Genomic DNA, 9829 nt, shown 5'->3' with positions numbered 1-9829 from the left:
AGGTTAAAATCATTTGAGAGAAATGAAGAGATGGTTCAGTGAGTTTCCAAGGTTTAGTCTATTATCATCATGGTGGGGAGCATGGTGGCATGCAGGCAGAAAGGCTGCTGTAGAAAGGAGCTGCTAAGTATTGATATGCAGGAAACAGGAAGTAGACTGTGATACTGGGAGTAGCTTGAACATACAATCCTTATATAAGACCAAAGTTAAGTCCCAGCATCCGTGCAAGATTGCTTACACTTGTCTGCACCTTGAGGGATATTTGATGACTTCAGACTCCATGGGTATTTGCACTCATGTACACATACCCACAGACAGACAGGCAGGCAGACAGGCAGGTAAGTGCATGCACACACACACACACACACACACACACACACACACACACACTGAGGAAATAAGAGTATATTTTCCTATTTTTCAGATCTATTTATTCTATTTTTAATATATGTTTGTTTTGCCTGAGTACAAATACGTGTACCATGTATGTGTTTAGTGCCTGCAGAGATCAGAAGAAATTGTCTGATCCTCTGAAAATGTAGTTACAGATCACTGTGAATCATCACGTGGGTGTTGAAAAGTAAATTTGAGTCCTCAGCAAGAGTAGCAATTGCTTTCAAACATTGAGCCATCTCTCCAGTCCCACAAAAATGAAACCTAAAAGTAATCATTTATCACTTAGAGTTTTTAAATTAACTATGTATGTTGCTATTTTACAAAAGTATAAGAATACAGATCATAAATATTTTTCTTTTTACCTACTATAATCTATTGCTTACTTTAGATTTGTGAGTTTTGTGACATTATGAATTTGTTAAACCAATCTTAATAAATTAAGACTAGATGAATTGAAAATGTTCCCTACTAGATTTCCAGAGGGCATAAATGTCCCTTCTTGTACTATAGTACTCAGTGTGAACAATTGAAAAGAATATACATTAGTGTTAATTACCACTGGGATAACAATATAGTTTTTGACAGAATATGTACATGAGAGAAATCTGGACTAATTCACAGAAAGTTGCTTTCTGTCACTAACTTTTTGGAAATCCAGAGAAAATATATAAGACAGATTGAATAATTATCAGAGGTACAATTTACTTACATGTGTCAGAGAAAATAAAATATTTAAATAATGTCTGTTAATTATTACTGAACAATGCCATAATTATAAATTTAGGAAATATGTAGAATCAACGATGCCTAACCTGTATAAGTGTGTTCAAATCATGTATTAAACTCTGTATCTGGAGTAAGAGGCATGATTGGCTCATCAATAATGAAAATAATCAACTACTCTACACACTATACTTCATCAATAAGCTTCTTAGTACTCCAAGCTACTTAAAATAAAGAACCTGCCCCCCACACACACACACACACCATACACATACAAAAAGAACTGGCAAAGAAGATTTGCTGGCCAATCAAAGCAAACACTTTAAGAAACATTTTTTTTTTCTGAGAAACACATGAAATGCTTTTAATTTGACATTATTTATCTTTCAGTGATTGCAAATTTCCCATAATCTTTCTTTATAGCTAACAATTCTGGTTTTATAAATACATTGTTTAGTTTTAACTACTTTATGAAAGTCTCAAGAAGCAAGTTAAGCACTATAGCTGTTATTGAAGGACAGGAGTCAGGTAAGAGGAGGAAAAATGCTCTAAGGACAGGATAAATTGGTAAAATTGTACAGAGAGCTTACTGGTGGAGTAAGGCAGAAAAATGAAACTATTGGAAAGACTGTTTAATTTGGAATTGGACTTTTGTATGCATTACAAATACGAATAAAATGTAGGAAGACTTAACTCCACATGGGAAAAATACAACATTTTATTATATAAGCAAGCGAATTAGTAGTATATGAGTAACCAATCATATTTTTTCAGTAATTTAAAGTGTGTTTAAAGTTCCATAGCACAATAGTAGAAGAAATAGATGAGTGAGCCATCTATAGCTGCTGTGGGAGCACATTCCGCTCCTTCAGCCAATAGCCTTTAAGATATCATGCCCAAGTTGACTGGTATTTTAGCATATGTTCCTTCCTTAATATTGTATATGATGCTTGTAATTCTAATTAAACTTGATATCTGTTCCTGTATATATAGTTTCGTATTGAGTTTGGAACTCTCTTATTTAAACAAAAGGGCGAGGTGCTCCTTCAGCCAATAGCCTTTAAGATATAACTACTGCTGAAACAGCATCTTCACTGTCATCTTCTCTATATCTTTTGAATATTTGCAATTTGTCTTGGACTCTTGATTATTTTATATTAATTTGCTTATCTATGTCAGGAAGATGTTATTGTGCTTTGATAGTTTAATTATTGACATTCTTTTTTAAAAAAAATAAGGAACCAAAGGAACAGTATTATTTTAAAATATTTTTATATTTGTTTATGTATTTATTTTGTGATTGAGGGCATACATATGCCACAGCACACAGGTAGTGGTCAGAATACAACTTGCAGGAGAAGTTTCTCTCCTTTCATCATGTGGATTCAAGAGGTGAAACTGAAGTTAGAGAGATGAGTCAGCATTTGAGTATTCTCACACTTGCTGAAGACTAGAGTTTGGTTTCCAGCATCTATGTTAATTCTAACTCCATGGACTCTTACTCCTTCTTCCAACCTCAATACAGCACATACACACATGTGGATGGTGCACACACACAGACACAGACACAGACACACACACACACACCAAACAAACAAACAAACAAACAAATAAAGTAAATTATTGAAAAAACAGAGATGGAGCACAAGATATTAGGTTCAGCGGCAGGAGCTTTTATGCACTAAGGCATCCTTCTAGTTAAGGCATAGAATTATTAAAGTTATTTTTTTTCAAGGGTTTGAGTGTAGGCTAGGTAGACAGTTTCTTGTCAAGTGAAAGTTAGAGGATGCCAACACCCTTTTAGGGATGAATCTAGAAACTGAAAAGGATTCCTGGGTTTGACTGAGTAGAAAAACAAAAAACACTTTTGTATAGTTCTAGGATTCTAAAAATTAAAGAAAATCCTAGTCAGTCAGAAAAAACCTAAAAAGTAGTGAGGTACATGAAAATAAGAAATAAAATTCATCTGCTCCAACAACAGGCTTCTTAGAGAAACAAAAGCAGTGTAAGATGAAGAAATTACAGTGTCAAAACACTAGCGAGATTGAGGGAAAACTGTCAGTCCAGTGCTGTGTGCCCTTAATAATTCCCTTCCAAGAAAGAGAGTGAAAGAAAGAAATAATACATTTCAGATAGGAAAAAGCTGACTTTCCCGCCAGTGAGCTGTCATTGAACTAACTTCTAAAGGACGTCCTTTAAAAAACCAATTACTCCAGATCAGGTTTTAGGTGTTTATAAGGAAATCTGAACACAGGTTTTGGTAGAAAGAAAATTTATCAACACTGACATTGTATATAGAGAAGAAAATAAAATAGTCTTAGAAGTTACAAAAAGAAATACTTAAGTGATAAAAATAGAGAAATAGTGAGAGAAAATGGATCAGAGAGTGAAAGATCAACCAAAATACATACAGAAAATTACACAAGGTGTAATTTTTGTTTTACAAAAATTTTGTATTACAAAAATACCATCTCTTAAAAGAATAAAAATCTTGACTATTCACTTAGAGAGACTACAAAAATAAACAAAACCAGTTATTCACTTATTTATTATTTAAGGTGTGTGTGTGTGTGTGTGTGTGTGTGTGTGTGTGTGTATGCGTGCGTGCAAGGGCATGAGTATGTGTGTAGACCAGAGATCAATGATGTTACCCTCAGGAGTCATTTAACATTTTCGTGAGGCTGAATCTCTTGTTAGCATGAAGGTCACTCCTTAGCCTAAGGCTGTTGGCCAACAATTCCAAGGCTGCCAAGGTCACCATCTCTCCACCACTAGAATCACAAGCATGAACTTACACGAGCTGAAAGTTTCTGAAGATTGAACTCAGAAGCTCAGGCTTTCAAGGCGTGCACTTTACCCTCTGAGCTAGCTCTCTAGCTCCCAACTGGTTTCGAAAATCAAAGAGAGGAAAGAATTAGAGCATGTGGTTAAGTACAATAGATAAAATAAAAACCAAGGTATTAGTTAAAAATAATAACAGTAGTCAGGGAAGGACATAAGGAAAGTAAAATGAAGAGAGGGTGGTTAATGAACACACAGTACAGAGAAATAACTTCTAAGGTTTTGTCACAAGTAGGATATTCTTTCTCATACATTTGCCTTAATGTTTCACAACATCCAGTGGAGAAACTTTTGAATGTTCTTAACACACACACACACACCACCACCACCACCATTGTTGTTTAGGCACTGTAGGGGCCAATTACTCAGATATGATCATGACATATTTTGGATTTAAATATTGAAATATAATACTGTATCCTTGAATGTGTAACTAGGTGTGGTATTTTAAAGGACAAATGCCTTCCTTGGTGCATGTATTTGAATACTGGCTGAATGTTTTTGCCTATGTTTGGAGATATCATGAATTCTTTAGGAGGTAATGAAGTTCTGAAGAAGTAAATCACTGGGGTTTTACAGGTTTATATCATGGTCCCTCTTCCAGTTCACTCTCTTTGCTTCATGTTTGTAGTTAAAGATGTGATCTCTCATCTTCCTGCTCTAGACGCTTGCTCTCCGAACACTGTAAATTCCCCCTCTAGAGCGATAAATAAAAATCACTTCTTTTTTCCATAAGGCACTTTGAGTCCAGGTGCTTTTTCACACCACCACAACAAAAGTCTAGAAAGAGACCAGTGAAGAAAGTAGAACACAAAGACAGTAACAGGAGACTATTTTTAGGGGCACAAATTCAGACGGAGCACATTTTGGAGATAGAAAGTGATAAAAACAACTTCACATTACAATTTTTTAAAAAATTGGTCAGATTGTATGGGTGAGGATTCAATAATTCAACTGCTTACTGAGCAGCATAACAATTATACCCAAGGAATGCAACATTTTATTTAATTAAGCACTTAAACCCATGTGTATCGTTCTTAGAATAAAATGTTATCTACCTTACTTACATAACTACAGCATTATGGATTTAAAGTGTGTTTTTAGAGATGTAGTTTCCAATCCACCCTCTCTTTTTGTCAGAAGGTCTCCGGTTTCCATCTGAATAATGAGGATACTGTTCTAAAAAAAATTATCCAGAGTTAAGAACAATAAAAAAAATCCAAAAACTGAAAATCATCTGCCCTATTTCTTTTTTTTTGTTGTTGTTGTTTTGTTTTTCAAGACAGGGTTTCTCTGTAGCTTTGGTGCCCGTCCCGGAACTAGCTCTTGTAGACCAGGCTGGCCTCGAACTCACAGAGATCCGCCTGTCTCGGCCTCCCGAGTGCTGGGTTTAAAGGCGTGCGCCACCACCGCCCGGCTCGATCTGCCCTATGTCTTGAAGATTTTGAAAGCAGAACTCTTGTCTTCTATTCCAATTTTCTTTTTAAAATCATAGGAAAATGGATGGAAGTAGAGAAATAACAGGAAAGCTTTGGAATCACCTCAGAGTTTGGTCCAGCAGGTTAAGATAGTTAATGATGTTATTTATTCACCATAAATAACAATTACAGAGGACACACCATTGGGATGAAGATGTGTTGGGTCCTGGAGGAACTGCAGAGGCAAGTGGAAAGTAGATAAAATTGAGATATATTGTATACATATATTAAATTTTCAAAAATTGAAAATATCTTCAAACACTAATGAAAATGTTACATTTCATGAAGATGAACGCTTTGAGTGTTAACTCTAACATTTAAAGAAACTACTAAAATAAAAAAAGAATCATTAAAGCTCACCTCATGCTATGTTTTTCTGTAAGAACCCTACCTACTTGGAGCTAGAGAGATGTAATAAGTGGTTAAGAGCAAGTGTTTTGAAGACCACCTGAATTTGATTCCCAGCACCCAAATGTTGGTGTACAACTTCCATGATCCCAGCTCAAAAATGTCTGATTCTCTTTTCTGAAAGCTGTAGGCACCATGTACACAAGCACACCACAGAGAAATCACTTGTATACATAAAATAAAATTAATAAAATATTTACAAAGATCATTGACTTGACAAAATAAAACAAAGGGACAATACATTGCACATGTGTTTGCACCTTCAGATATGGAGTTAGAAAAGAATGGATTTGTAAATCTTACTCAAACTTAATGCCATTGTTTAAATGTTTCCTTATGACACATTTAAGCACAGCTGCGGAAGATTGAGACTTAAACATGACTGAAATGCCTTCAGGGGTATAAAATAGATGCAAACTTTCAATATGGGTTAACTCTCATCTTAAGTATTATAGAGAAAATACTATGCATTGATTTATAATATGCAAGTTTTATTAAATAATAATTCTTTAAAATATTTCTTGTCTTAGATACTGTCCAGATGTGTCAATTGTCCCTCAATCTGATATAATATCCTTCCACATGTCCTCACTCATAAGTGGTTTTTAAACATAAAGCAAAGAAAACTGGCCCACAAATCACAGTCCCAGAGAATCTAGACAATAATGAGGACCCTAAGAGAAACATACATAGATATAATCTACATGGGAAGTAGAAAAAGACAAGCTCTCCTGAGTAAATTGGGAGCATGGGGATTTGGGGAGAGGGCTGAAGGGGAGGGGGGAGGCAGAAAGGGGAGGAGAGAAAATGAAGAGCTCAATAACAATCAATTAAAAAATCCTTTCTGTTTCTTATTGCTCAGTCATCCCTTTTGTGTCAAATGACAGTAATAGCATTATTAGCAATTATTTTGCTCATATATTTTTACCTGAAAGGAGAGCAACCGTAATAATAAACTTCTAAATATATATGCCACTGACAGCATCACACAAGGGTTTTTCTGTTAGTAGACCCTGCTGCTTAAGGTTGTATTTCACCTTATCCAGGGAGCTCTCTAAGCTCAACCTAATAATACGGATGACTTTCTTCATAGCAGGACTCCCTTGCTACCCTATCTGGATAGTCTCCAGGCCTAGATGCCTGCCCTATTGGAAAGCTGTCCCTGAGTCTGTGTGCTTAAGTGTGACTTTTGATATAGTTCCGTGCAAATGTTCACACCCTGATATCTACATGACTATTAGGTATTGTTTTCTAGCATGGTAGGACCATGCAGCCAAACACAAATTAGGTAACATCCCACCTGTTGTTGGAGGCTGCTTGTTTGTTCCTGGCTGCTCAACCCCAAAATAACCACACAGAAACTGTGTTAATTAAATCACTATTTGGCCTATTATCTCTAGCTTCTTATTGGCTAGCTCTTACATTTTAATTTAACCCATTTCTCTTAATTTGTGTATCACCCGTGGTTGTGGCTTACTGGGTAAAATTCTGTTGGGCATCTGGCGTCTGCCTCCCAAGAGGTTACATGGCTTCTCCATGATTCTGTCTTCTTTCTGTCAACATTCAGTTTAGTTTTCCACACCTAGCTCTATTCTGCCCTGCTATAGGCTCAAAGCAGTTTCGTTATTCATTAACCAACAAAAGCAACACATATACAGAATGACCTCCCATACCACCCTCCTATATATTCCTATATACTCCACCTATATATTTCCCTTACTCTGAAATAAAGTTACATTGTAACACTGAAGCAGACTTCTGGAAGGTTATTTCTGTGGTACTCACAGTTCATACAAAGCCCTACATGCCACCTCTGCTGTCTTTGTCCTCATGGACTGGTGGCCAATGAACCTTGAGGAAAAGGGAAACTCACACTTGTGGAAAGCTTGAGGAATTAAAAATAGCTCTATAAAATATATCTTTCACAAAGTCAACTTTGTAAATGCACTAATTAATATCTTTCTATTGTCAACTGCTGAGTCTGATGACATAAATACTGGGAGAAATAATACTAAAGCCAGCCTTTTACAATTGTCAAACTTTTATAAATCATGCTTCTTTTGATATATTCAAATTTATGAAAATCCATAAATATAATTCATATTTTCCAATTAGATAATTTCTTCTGTAAACCATCAGTGGATTTTTAGTTGAATTAATGAGAAAAGCTGACCTAATTTCATTTACCAGATGTTAAAGTAAAGTTTCTTAATGGTTTCATGAGTTCATGAACAATTAAATTATGCATTTTGTTATATAACCATATATTTTCTGTATAATGTCATTTTAATTAGTTTCAATCACATCTTGAATCTGGATTATTCTAGAAAGAATTACTTGGGGGTTCCAAATTGTAAGAACACCTCTTAGTGATGTACAGCAGATATTTTGTTTTAAAATTTTTATATGAATAATGTGTGAGAGATATTATGATACTGTTCTCTTCAAGATTTTCATCAAAACATTGTAGATTGTAGTTAGCAGTTGCCTGTGACTATTTGAGATCATAGCTATAGATTCTGTGAGGCACCTGTCCTCAGGGTATGAAATCTCATTCCCCTGTTCAAATGTCTCCCGGGTTTAATAACTTACTTTTAAAAAAAAAAAGAGTATAGTAGAAGTTAAATAACCCTCTAGACTAGCTTTTTAGAAGGCTGCAGTTTCTGCCTTATTGATACCCTCTCATTTTCCTTACCTCCAATGGCAGGCGCCAAGTGAAGTCAATGCTAAAACAGTGGAGAGGACAGAAATTGGCTGGTGGCCAGAGAGAATACACAGTGAACATGAAGAAAAAAAACCCTTGCAATCAAGACCTTAGAGTCAGAATTACACGAATGAAACTTAAAATAGATATTTGTGGGCTTAACAATGTTTATGTGACTTTATTTGGAGGTAAGTTCTTTAGTTAAACCTTGACACAAACATGACGTTGGCCACATACCTGACTGTAACTTCAGGGTGACATTGAACCAGAATCCTGACTTTCTAACCCATAGAGACAATGAAGGAACAACTCACTTTTGTTGGTTTTAAACCATAAAATTATGTTAATCATCCAACAGTAAGTAATTACTATGTTGAATGGTTTAAAATGCTAAGGAAGACAACATTTTCTGTTGCATATTTCTACTTTTTATTAAAGCGAGGCTCTTGACAAACACTAGTATATTAACAATATAACCAATTCTTGTTTTGGTTCAACAAAGCACATTTTTTTCATTAACTTTTGTAGAAAACAAACATTATTATTCAGTGGCATCTACTAAGCTACAAGCCAGAGCCCCCCAACCTGCTACACTCAAAAGTCATCAGAAATCCTTTACTTGACTCAAATGATATTATATTTGCTAGCTGTTTAATAATTATTAATAAAAACTAAAAGTAACATTAAAAATTGGGATATATTGGTTCAAATTTCCTTTCATATCTGACTTGCTATAACACTGCCTTAAGAAATAAAAACATGCAATTGCAATCAAACTCAAGTGCTTTCTCAATAGAAGAGACACTGTAAAAAATTAACTAGAGAACTTTCATTGTGACAAAAATAAATAAAACAAATAAGCAGAAAACACTGTAACCTTTTCAAATCTATAAACTTTTAAATTTTTTATCTAAAATAATAACAGCAACCTCCAAATTATGCCACCTAACAGAAATGACTAACTTGCAGGCATGTTAATGAATGAACACTTCAAATTACTCAAAGATACCCTAAGATTTAGGAAAAAATATACTTATGGACAGTAGATTAAAGAAATTATATAGTTATTATTTAGTGATGAAGGACTCTAGGAACTTGTAAACTTTCCTTGAGTTAATCATAAAAGACTATGAGAGATTAAGGGATTCAAATATAAATTAAATAATAAAGTTGATAATGCAATTAACAAAATACAATTAAAATGCAATCCAAATCTTCCTTTGTTGTAATAAGAGCGGCGGGGCTGTGTCCCCGGCACCCGGCCGCCCACATGGCTAGC

This window comes from Microtus ochrogaster, linkage group LG1 (genome assembly GCF_000317375.1).
Source record: "Microtus ochrogaster isolate Prairie Vole_2 linkage group LG1, MicOch1.0, whole genome shotgun sequence".
NCBI lineage: Eukaryota > Metazoa > Chordata > Mammalia > Rodentia > Cricetidae > Microtus > Microtus ochrogaster.
The sequence above is the reverse complement of the archived record's forward strand: the minus strand, read 5'-3'. Positions refer to the sequence as shown.